Below are 10000 nucleotides of genomic sequence, written 5' to 3'. Positions count from 1 at the left end.
TTAAGTGGCTGAGAGCAGAGTGGCGCAGCGGAAGCGTGCTGGGCCCATAACCCAGAGGTCGATGGATCGAAACCATCCTCTGCTAAACAGATTCTTTTTAGATTTTAAGTGCAAACAAAACATTTAAAAAATGTGTCTTTTCATGGGCATGTCTCAGTTCCATTAGACATTTTTTTGACCTCTTCCAACAGTTCGTATAGGTCATACTGTTTACACAGTACCCCAGTGGCCTAAGACACTGGCCTCCTAAGCCATGGATTGTGAGTTCTAGTCTTTTCTTAAGTGGCTGAGAGCAGAGTGGCGCAGCGGAAGCGTGCTGGGCCCATAACCCAGAGGTCGATGGATCGAAACCATCCTCTGCTAAACAGATTCTTTTTAGATTTTAAGTGCAAACAATTTTTTTTTTAATTTGTCATTTCATTGGCATGTCCCAGTTCCATTAGACATTTTTTTTACCTCTTCCAACAGTTCGTATAGGTCATACTGTTTACACAGTACCCCAGTGGCCTAAGACACTGGCCTCCTAAGCCATGGATTGTGAGTTCTAGTCTTTTCTTAAGTGGCTGAGAGCAGAGTGGCGAAGCGGAAGCGTGCTGGGCCCATAACCCAGAGGTCGATGGATAAAAACCATCCGCTGCTAAACATCTTCTTTTTAAAAATGAAAAGCAAACAGAAATGAGAAAGCTAAATTTCATTTGCGTCTCTCAGTGCTATCCAGTACACATTGTTTTTACTGCTTCTATCAGTTCGTACTGTTTGCAGTAGGTAAACAGTGCCCCAGTGGCCTAATGGATAAGCACTGGCCTCCTAAGCCAGGGATTGTGGGTTCAAGTCCCATCTGGGGTGGACGGAAGTGGAGTGGCACAGCGGAAGCGTGCTGGGCCCATAACCCAGAGGTTGATGGATCGAGACCATCCTCTGCTAAACAGATTCTTTTTAGATTTTAAGTGCAAACAAAAAATTTAAAAAATGTGTCATTTCATGGCATGTCTCAGTTCCATTATACATTTTTTTGACCTCTTCCAACAGTTCGTATAGGTCATACTGTTTACACAGTACCCCAGTGGCCTAAGACACTGGCCTCCTAAGCCATGGATTGTGAGTTCTAGTCTTTTCTTAAGTGGCTGAGAGCAGAGTGGCGCAGCGGAAGCGTGCTGGGCCCATAACCCAGAGGTCGATGGATCGAAACCATCCTCTGCTAAACAGATTCTTTTTAGATTTTAAGTGCAAACAATTAAAAAATTTTTTTTAATTTGTCATTTCATTGGCATGTCTCAGTTCCATTAGACATTTTTTTGACCTCTTCCAACAGTTCGTATTGGTCATACTGTTTACACAGTACCCCAGTGGCCTAAGACACTGGCCTCCTAAGCCATGGATTGAGAGTTCTAGTCTTTTCTTAAGTGTCTGAGAGAAGAGTGGCGCAGCGGAAGCGTGCTGGGCCCATGACAAAGAGGTCGATGGATCGAAACCATCCTCTGCTATACAGTTTCTTTTTAGATTTTAAAGTGCAAACAAAAAAATTTAAAAAATGTGTCGTTTCATGGTCATGTCTCATTCCAATATACATTTTTTTGACCTCTTCCAACAGTTCGTATAGGTCATACTGTTTACACAGTACCCCAGTGGCCTAAGACACTGGCCTCCTAAGCCATGGATTGTGAGTTCTAGTCTTTTCTTAAGTGGCTGAGAGCAGAGTGGCGCAGCGGAAGCGTGCTGGGCCCATAACCCAGAGGTCGATGGATAGAAACCATCCTCTGCTAAACAGATTCTTTTTAGATTTCAAGTGCAAACAAAAAATTTAAAAAATGTGTCGTTTCATGGTCATGTCTCATTGCCATATATATATTTTTTTACCTCTTCCAACAGTTCGTATAGGTCATACTGTTTACACAGTACCCCAGGGGCCTAAGACACAGGCCTCCTAAGCCATGGATTGTGAGTTCTAGTCTTTTCTTAAGTGGCTGAGAGCAGAGTGGCGCAGCGGAAGCGTGCTGGGCCCATAACCCAGAGGTCGATGGATCGAAACCATCCTCTGCTAAACAGATTCTTTTTAGATTTTAAGTGCAAACAAAAATTTAAAAAATGTGTCTTTTCATGGGCATGTCTCAGTTCCATTAGACATTTTTTTGACCTCTTCCAACAGTTCGTATAGGTCATACTGTTTACACAGTACCCCAGTGGCCTAAGACACTGGCCTCCTAAGCCATGGATTGTGAGTTCTAGTCTTTTCTTAAGTGGCTGAGAGCAGAGTGGCGCAGCGGAAGCGTGCTGGGCCCATAACCCAGAGGTCGATGGATCGAAACCATCCTCTGCTAAACAGATTCTTTTTAGATTTTAAGTGCAAACAATTTTTTTAAAAAATTTGTCATTTCATTGGCATGTCTCAGTTCCATTATACACTTTTTTGACCTCTTCCAACAGTTCGTATTGGTCATACTGTTTACACAGTAACCCAGTGGCCTAAGACACTGGCCTCCTAAGCCAAGGATTGTGAGTTCTAGTCTTTTCTTAAGTGGCTGAGAGCAGAGTGGCGCAGCGGAAGCGTGCTGGGCCCACAACCCAGAGTTCGATGGATCGAAACCATCCTCTGCTAAACAGATTCTTTTTAGATTTTAAGTGCAAGCAAAACATTTAAAAAATGTGTCTTTTCATGGGCATGTCTCAGTTCCATTAGACATTTTTTTGACCTCTTCCAACAGTTCGTATTGGTCATACTGTTTACACAGTACCCCAGTGGCCTAAGACACTGGCCTCCTAAGCCATGGATTGTGAGTTCTAGTCTTTTCTTAAGTGGCTGAGAGCAGAGTGGCGCAGCGGAAGCGTGCTGGGCCCATAACCCAGAGGTCGATGGATCGAAACCATCCTCTGCTAAACAGATTCTTTTTAGATTTTAAGTGCAAACAATTTTTTTTATTTTATTTGTCATTTCATTGGCATGTCTCAGTTCCATTAGACATTTTTTTGACCTCTTCCAACAGTTCGTATTGGTTATACTGTTTACACAGTACCCCAGTTGCCTAAGACACTGGCCTCCTAAGCCATGGATTGAGAGTTCTAGTCTTTTCTTAAGTGTCTGAGAGAAGAGTGGCACAGCGGAAGCGTGCTGGGCCCATAACAAAGAGGTCGATGGATGGAAACCATCCTCTGCTATACACTTTCTTTTTAGATTTAAAGTGCAAACAAAAAATTTAAAAAATGTGTCGTTTCATGGTCATGTCTCATTGCCAATATACATTTTTTTAACCTCTTCCAACAGTTCGTATAGGTCATACTGTTTACACAGTACCCCAGTGGCCTAAGACACTGGCCTCCTAAGCCATGGATTGTGAGTTCTAGTCTTAAGTCTTTCTTAAGTCGAAACCATCCTCTGAGAGATTTTAAGCAAACAAAAAATTTAAAAAAGTGGCTCAGCGCAGTGGCTCCATAACCCAGAGTCGATGGATCGAAACCATCCTCTGCTAAACAGATTCTTTTTAGATTTTAAGTGCAAACAAAACATTTAAAAAATTTGGCTTTTCATGGTCATGTCTCAGTTCCATTAGACATTTTTTTGACCTCTTCCAACAGTTCGTATAGGTCATACTGTTTACACAGTACCCCAGTGGCCTAAGACACTGGCCTCCTAAGCCATGGATTGTGAGTTCTAGTCTTTTCTTAAGGGGCTGAGAGCACAGTGGCGCAGCGGAAGCGTGCTGGGCCCATAACCCAGAGGTCGATGGATCGGAACCATCCGCTGCTAAACATCTTCTTTTTAAAAATGAAAAGCAAACAGAAATGAGAAAGCTAAATTTCATTTGCGTCTCTCAGTGCTATCCAGTACACATTGTTTTTACTGCTTCTATCAGTTCATACTGTTTGCAGTAGGTAAACAGTGCCCCAGTGGCCTAATGGATAAGGCACTGGCCTCCTAAGCCAGGGATTGTGGGTTCAAGTCCCATCTGGGGTGGATGGAAGTGGAGTGGCACAGCGGAAGCGTGCTGGGCCCATAACCCAGAGGTTGATGGATCGAGACCATACTCTGCTAAACAGATTCTTTTTAGATTTTAAGTGCAAACAAAACATTTGAAAAATGTGTCTTTTCATGGGCATGTCTCAGTTCCATTAGACATTTTTTTGACCTCTTCCAACAGTTCGTATAGGTCATACTGTTTACACAGTACCCCAGTGGCCTAAGACACTGGCCTCCTAAGCCATGGATTGTGAGTTCTAGTCTTTTCTTAAGTGGCTGAGAGCAGAGTGGCGCAGCGGAAGCGTGCTGGGCCCATAACCCAGAGGTCGATGGATCGACACCATCCTCTGCTAAATATATTCTTTTTAGATTTTAAGTGCAAACAATTTTTTTTTTTAATTTGTCATTTCATTGGCATGTCTCAGTTCCATTATACATTTTTTTGACCTCTTCCAACAGTTCGTATTGGTCATACTGTTTACACAGTACCCCAGTGGCCTAAGACACTGGCCTCCTAAGCCATGGATTGAGAGTTCTAGTCTTTTCTTAAGTGTCTGAGAGAAGAGTGGCGCAGCGGAAGCGTGCTGGGCCCATAACAAAGAGGTCGATGGATGGAAACCATCCTCTGCTATACACTTTCTTTTTAGATTTAAAGTGCAAACAAAAAATTTAAAAAATGTGTCGTTTCATGGTCATGTCTCATTGCCAATATACACATTTTTTAACCTCTTCCAACAGTTCGTATAGGTCATACTGTTTACACAGTACCCCAGTGGCCTAAGACACTGGCCTCCTAAGCCATGGATTGTGAGTTCTAGTCTTTTCTTAAGTGGCTGAGAGCAGAGTGGCGCAGCGGAAGCGTGCTGGGCCCATAACCCAGAGGTCGATGGATCGAAACCATCCTCTGCTAAACAGGTTCTTTTTAGATTTTAAGTGCAAACAATATTTTTTTAAATTTGTCATTTCATTGGCATGTCTCAGTTCCATTAGACATTTTTTTGACCTCTTCCAACAGTTCGTATTGGTCATACTGTTTACACAGTACCCCAGTGGCCTAAGACACTGGCCTCCTAAGCCATGGATTGAGAGTTCTAGTCTTTTCTTAAGTGTCTGAGAGAAGAGTGGCGCAGCGGAAGCGTGCTGGGCCCATAACAAAGAGGTCGATGGATGAAAACCATCCTCTGCTATACACTTTCTTTTTAGATTTAAAGTGCAAACAAAAAAAAATAAAAAATGTGTCGTTTCATGGTCATGTCTCATTGCCAATATACATTTTTTTTAACCTCTTCCAACAGTTCGTATAGGTCATACTGTTTACACAGTACCCCAGTGGCCTAAGACACTGGCCTCCTAAGCCATGGATTGTGAGTTCTAGTCTTTTCTTAAGTGGCTGAGAGCAGAGTGGCGCAGCGGAAGCGTGCTGGGCCCATAACCCAGAGGTTGATGGATAGAAACCATCCTCTGCTAAACAGTTTCTTTTAGATTTTAAGTGCAAACAAAAAATTTAAAAAATGTGTCGTTTCATGGTCATGTCTCATTGCCAATATATATATTTTTTTACCTCTTCCAACAGTTCGTATAGGTCATGCTGTTTACACAGTACCCCAGTGGCCTAAGACACTGGCCTCCTAAGCCATGGATTGTGAGTTCTAGTCTTTTCTTAAGTGGCTGAGAGCAGAGTGGCGCAGCGGAAGCGTGCTGGGCCCATAACCCAGAGGTCGATGGATCGAAACCATCCTCTGCTAAACAGATTCTTTTTAGATTTTAAGTGCAAACAAAAAATTTAAAAAATGTGTCGTTTCATGGGCATGTCTCAGTTCCATTAGACATTTTTTTGACCTCTTCCAACAGTTCGTATAGGTCATACTGTTTACACAGTACCCCAGTGGCCTAAGACACTGGCCTCCTAAGCCATGGATTGTGAGTTCAAGTCTTCTCCATAACCCAGAGGTCGATCGATCGAAACCATCCTCTGCTAAACAGATTCTTTTTAGATTTTAAGTGCAAACAATTTTTTTTTTAAAAAATTTGTCTTTTCATGGGCATGTCTCAGTTCCATTAGACATTTTTTTGACCTCTTCCAACAGTTCGTATTGGTTATACTGTTTACACAGTACCCCAGTGGCCTAAGACACTGGCCTCCTAAGCCATGGATTGAGAGTTCTAGTCTTTTCTTAAGTGTCTGAGAGAAGAGTGGCGCAGCGGAAGCGTGCTGGGCCCATAACAAAGAGGTCGATGGATGGAAACCATCCTCTGCTATACACTTTCTTTTTAGATTTAAAGTGCAAACAAAAAAAATAAAAAATGTGTCGTTTCATGGTCATGTCTCATTGCCAATATACATTTTTTTTAACCTCTTCCAACAGTTCGTATAGGTCATGCTGTTTACACAGTACCCCAGTGGCCTAAGACACTGGCCTCCTAAGCCATGGATTGTGAGTTCTAGTCTTTTCTTAAGTGGCTGAGAGCAGAGTGGCACAGCGGAAGCGTGCTGGGCCCATAACCCAGAGGTCGATGGATCGAAACCATCCTCTGCTAAACAGATTCTTTTTAGATTTTAAGTGCAAACAAAAAATTTAAAAAATGTGTCATTTCATGGGCATGTCTCAGTTCCATTAGACATTTTTTTGACCTCTTCCAACAGTTCGTATTGGTCATACTGTTTACACAGTACCCCAGTGGCCTAAGACACTGGCCTCCTAAGCCATGGATTGTGAGTTCTAGTCTTTTCTTAAGTGGCTGAGAGCAGAGTGGCGCAGCGGAAGCGTGCTGGGCCCATAACCCAGAGGTCGATGGATCGAAACCATCCTCTGCTAAACAGATTCTTTTTAGATTTTAAGTGCAAACAAAATTTTAAAAAAAAATTTGTCATTTCATTGGCATGTCTCAGTTCCATTATACACATTTTTTTGACCTCTTCCATCGTATTGGTCATACTGTTTACACAGTACCCCAGTGGCCTAAGACACTGGCCTCCTAAGCCATGGATTGTGAGTTCTAGTCTTTTCTTAAGTGGCTGAGAGCAGAGTGGCACAGCGGAAGCGTGCTGGGCCCATAACCCAGAGGTCGATGGATCGAAACCATCCTCTGCTAAACAGATTCTTTTTAGATTTTAAGTGCAAACAAAAAATTTAAAAAATGTGTCGTTTCATGGGCATGTCTCAGTTCCATTAGACATTTTTTTTGACCTCTTCCAACAGTTCGTATAGGTCATACTGTTTACACAGTACCCCAGTGGCCTAAGACACTGGCCTCCTAAGCCATGGATTGTGAGTTCTAGTCTTTTCTTAAGTGGCTGAGAGCAGAGTGGCGCAGCGGAAGCGTGCTGGGCCCATAACCCAGAGGTCGATGGATCGAAACCATCCTCTGCTAAACAGATTCTTTTTAGATTTTAAGTGCAAACAATTTTTTTTTTTTAATGTCATTCATTTCATTGGCATGTCTCAGTTCCATTATACATTTTTTTGACCTCTTCCAACAGTTCGTATTGGTCATACTGTTTACACAGTACCCCAGTGGCCTAAGACACTGGCCTCCTAAGCCATGGATTGAGAGTTCTAGTCTTTTCTTAAGTGTCTGAGAGAAGAGTGGCGCAGCGGAAGCGTGCTGGGCCCATAACAAAGAGGTCGATGGATGGAAACCATCCTCTGCTATACACTTTCTTTTTAGATTTAAAGTGCAAAAAAAAAAAAAAAAATGTGTCGTTTCATGGTCATGTCTCATTGCCAATATATATTTTTTTTACCTCTTCCAACAGTTCGTATAGGTCATACTGTTTACACAGTACCCCAGTGGCCTAAGACACTGGCCTCCTAAGCCATGGATTGTGAGTTCTAGTCTTTTCTTAAGTGGCTGAGAGTAGAGTGGCACAGCGGAAGCGTGCTGGGCCCATAACCCAGAGGTTGATGGATAGAAACCATCCTCTGCTCTGCTAAACAGATTCTTTTTAGATTTTAAGTGCAAACAAAAAATTTAAAAAATGTGTCGTTTCATGGGCATGTCTCAGTTCCATTAGACATTTTTTTGACCTCTTCCAACAGTTCGTATAGGTCATACTGTTTACACAGTACCCCAGTGGCCTAAGACACTGGCCTCCTAAGCCATGGATTGTGAGTTCTAGTCTTTTCTTAAGTGGCTGAGAGCAGAGTGGCGCAGCGGAAGCGTGCTGGGCCCATAACCCAGAGGTCGATGGATCGAAACCATCCTCTGCTAAACAGATTCTTTTTAGATTTTAAGTGCAAACAATTTTTTTTTTTTAATTTGTCATTTCATTGGCATGTCTCAGTTCCATTATACACTTTTTTGACCTCTTCCAACAGTTCGTATTGGTCATACTGTTTACACAGTACCCCAGTGGCCTAAGACACTGGCCTCCTAAGCCATGGATTGAGAGTTCTAGTCTTTTCTTAAGTGTCTGAGAGAAGAGTGGCGCAGCGGAAGCGTGCTGGGCCCATAACAAAGAGGTCGATGGATGGAAACCATCCTCTGCTATACACTTTCTTTTTAGATTTAAAGTGCAAACAAAAAAATTAAAAAATGTGTCGTTTCATGGTCATGTCTCATTGCCAATATATATATTTTTTTACCTCTTCCAACAGTTCGTATAGGTCATACTGTTTACACAGTACCCCAGTGGCCTAAGACACTGGCCTCCTAAGCCATGGATTGTGAGTTCTAGTCTTTTCTTAAGTGGCTGAGAGCAGAGTGGCGCAGCGGAAGCGTGCTGGGCCCATAACCCAGAGGTCGATGGATCGAAACCATCCTCTGCTAAACAGATTCTTTTTAGATTTTAAGTGCAAACAAAACATTTAAAAAATGTGTCTTTTCATGGGCATGTCTCAGTTCCATTAGACATTTTTTTGACCTCTTCCAACAGTTCGTATAGGTCATACTGTTTACACAGTACCCCAGTGGCCTAAGACACTGGCCTCCTAAGCCATGGATTGTGAGTTCTAGTCTTTTCTTAAGTGGCTGAGAGCAGAGTGGCGCAGCGGAAGCGTGCTGGGCCCATAACCCAGAGGTCGATGGATCGAAACCATCCTCTGCTAAACTGATTCTTTTAGATTTTAAGTGCAAACAAAATTTTTTTTTTACATTTGTCATTTCATTGGCATGTCTCAGTTCCATTAGACATTTTTTTGACCTCTTCCAACAGTTCGTATTGGTCATACTGTTTACACAGTACCCCAGTGGCCTAAGACACTGGCCTCCTAAGCCATGGATTGTGAGTTCTAGTCTTTTCTTAAGTGGCTGAGAGCAGAGTGGCGCAGCGGAAGCGTGCTGGGCCCATAACCCAGAGGTCGATGGATCGAAACCATCCTCTGCTAAACAGATTCTTTTTAGATTTTAAGTGCAAACAATTTTTTTTTTAATTTGTCATTTCATTGGCATGTCTCAGTTCCATTATACACTTTTTTGACCTCTTCCAACAGTTCGTATTGGTCATACTGTTTACACAGTACCCCAGTGGCCTAAGACACTGGCCTCCTAAGCCATGGATTGTGAGTTCTAGTCTTTTCTTAAGTGGCTGAGAGCAGAGTGGCGCAGCGGAAGCGTGCTGGGCCCATAACCCAGAGGTTGATGGATAGAAACCATCCTCTGCTAAACAGATTCTTTTTAGATTTTAAGTGCAAACAAAAAATTTAAAAAATGTGTCGTTTCAAGGTCATGTCTCATTGCCATATATACATTTTTTTACCTCTTCCAACAGTTCGTATAGGTCATACTGTTTACACAGTACCCCAGTGGCCTAAGACACTGGCCTCCTAAGCCATGGATTGTGAGTTCTAGTCTTTTCTTAAGTGGCTGAGAGCAGAGTGGCGCAGCGGAAGCGTGCTGGGCCCATAACCCAGAGGTCGATGGATCGAAACCATCCTCTGCTAAACAGATTCTTTTTAGATTTTAAGTGCAAACAAAAAATTTAAAAAATGTGTCTTTTCATGGGCATGTCTCAGTTCCATTAGACATTTTTTTGACCTCTTCCAACAGTTCGTATAGGTCATACTGTTTACACAGTACCCCAGTGGCCTAAGACACTGGCCTCCTAAG

The 10000-nt window shown here is 42.6% G+C and overlaps 2 non-coding genes across 2 annotated transcripts; both read left to right on the top strand.

The window, feature by feature from the left end:
- The first annotated feature begins 774 nt into the window (after positions 1 to 774).
- Positions 775 to 846, top strand: trnar-ccu (transfer RNA arginine (anticodon CCU)). Its single transcript has one exon. It is a non-coding gene; the product is annotated as a tRNA-Arg (tRNA).
- A 3030-nt stretch (positions 847 to 3876) lies between these two features.
- trnar-ccu (transfer RNA arginine (anticodon CCU)) lies at positions 3877 to 3949 on the top strand. Its single transcript has one exon. It is a non-coding gene; the product is annotated as a tRNA-Arg (tRNA).
- Positions 3950 to 10000: the final 6051 nt, after the last annotated feature.

Source organism: Oncorhynchus masou, chromosome 6, assembly GCF_036934945.1.
Source record: "Oncorhynchus masou masou isolate Uvic2021 chromosome 6, UVic_Omas_1.1, whole genome shotgun sequence".
NCBI lineage: Eukaryota > Metazoa > Chordata > Actinopteri > Salmoniformes > Salmonidae > Oncorhynchus > Oncorhynchus masou.
This window is presented reverse-complemented; position numbering and strand designations above follow the sequence as displayed.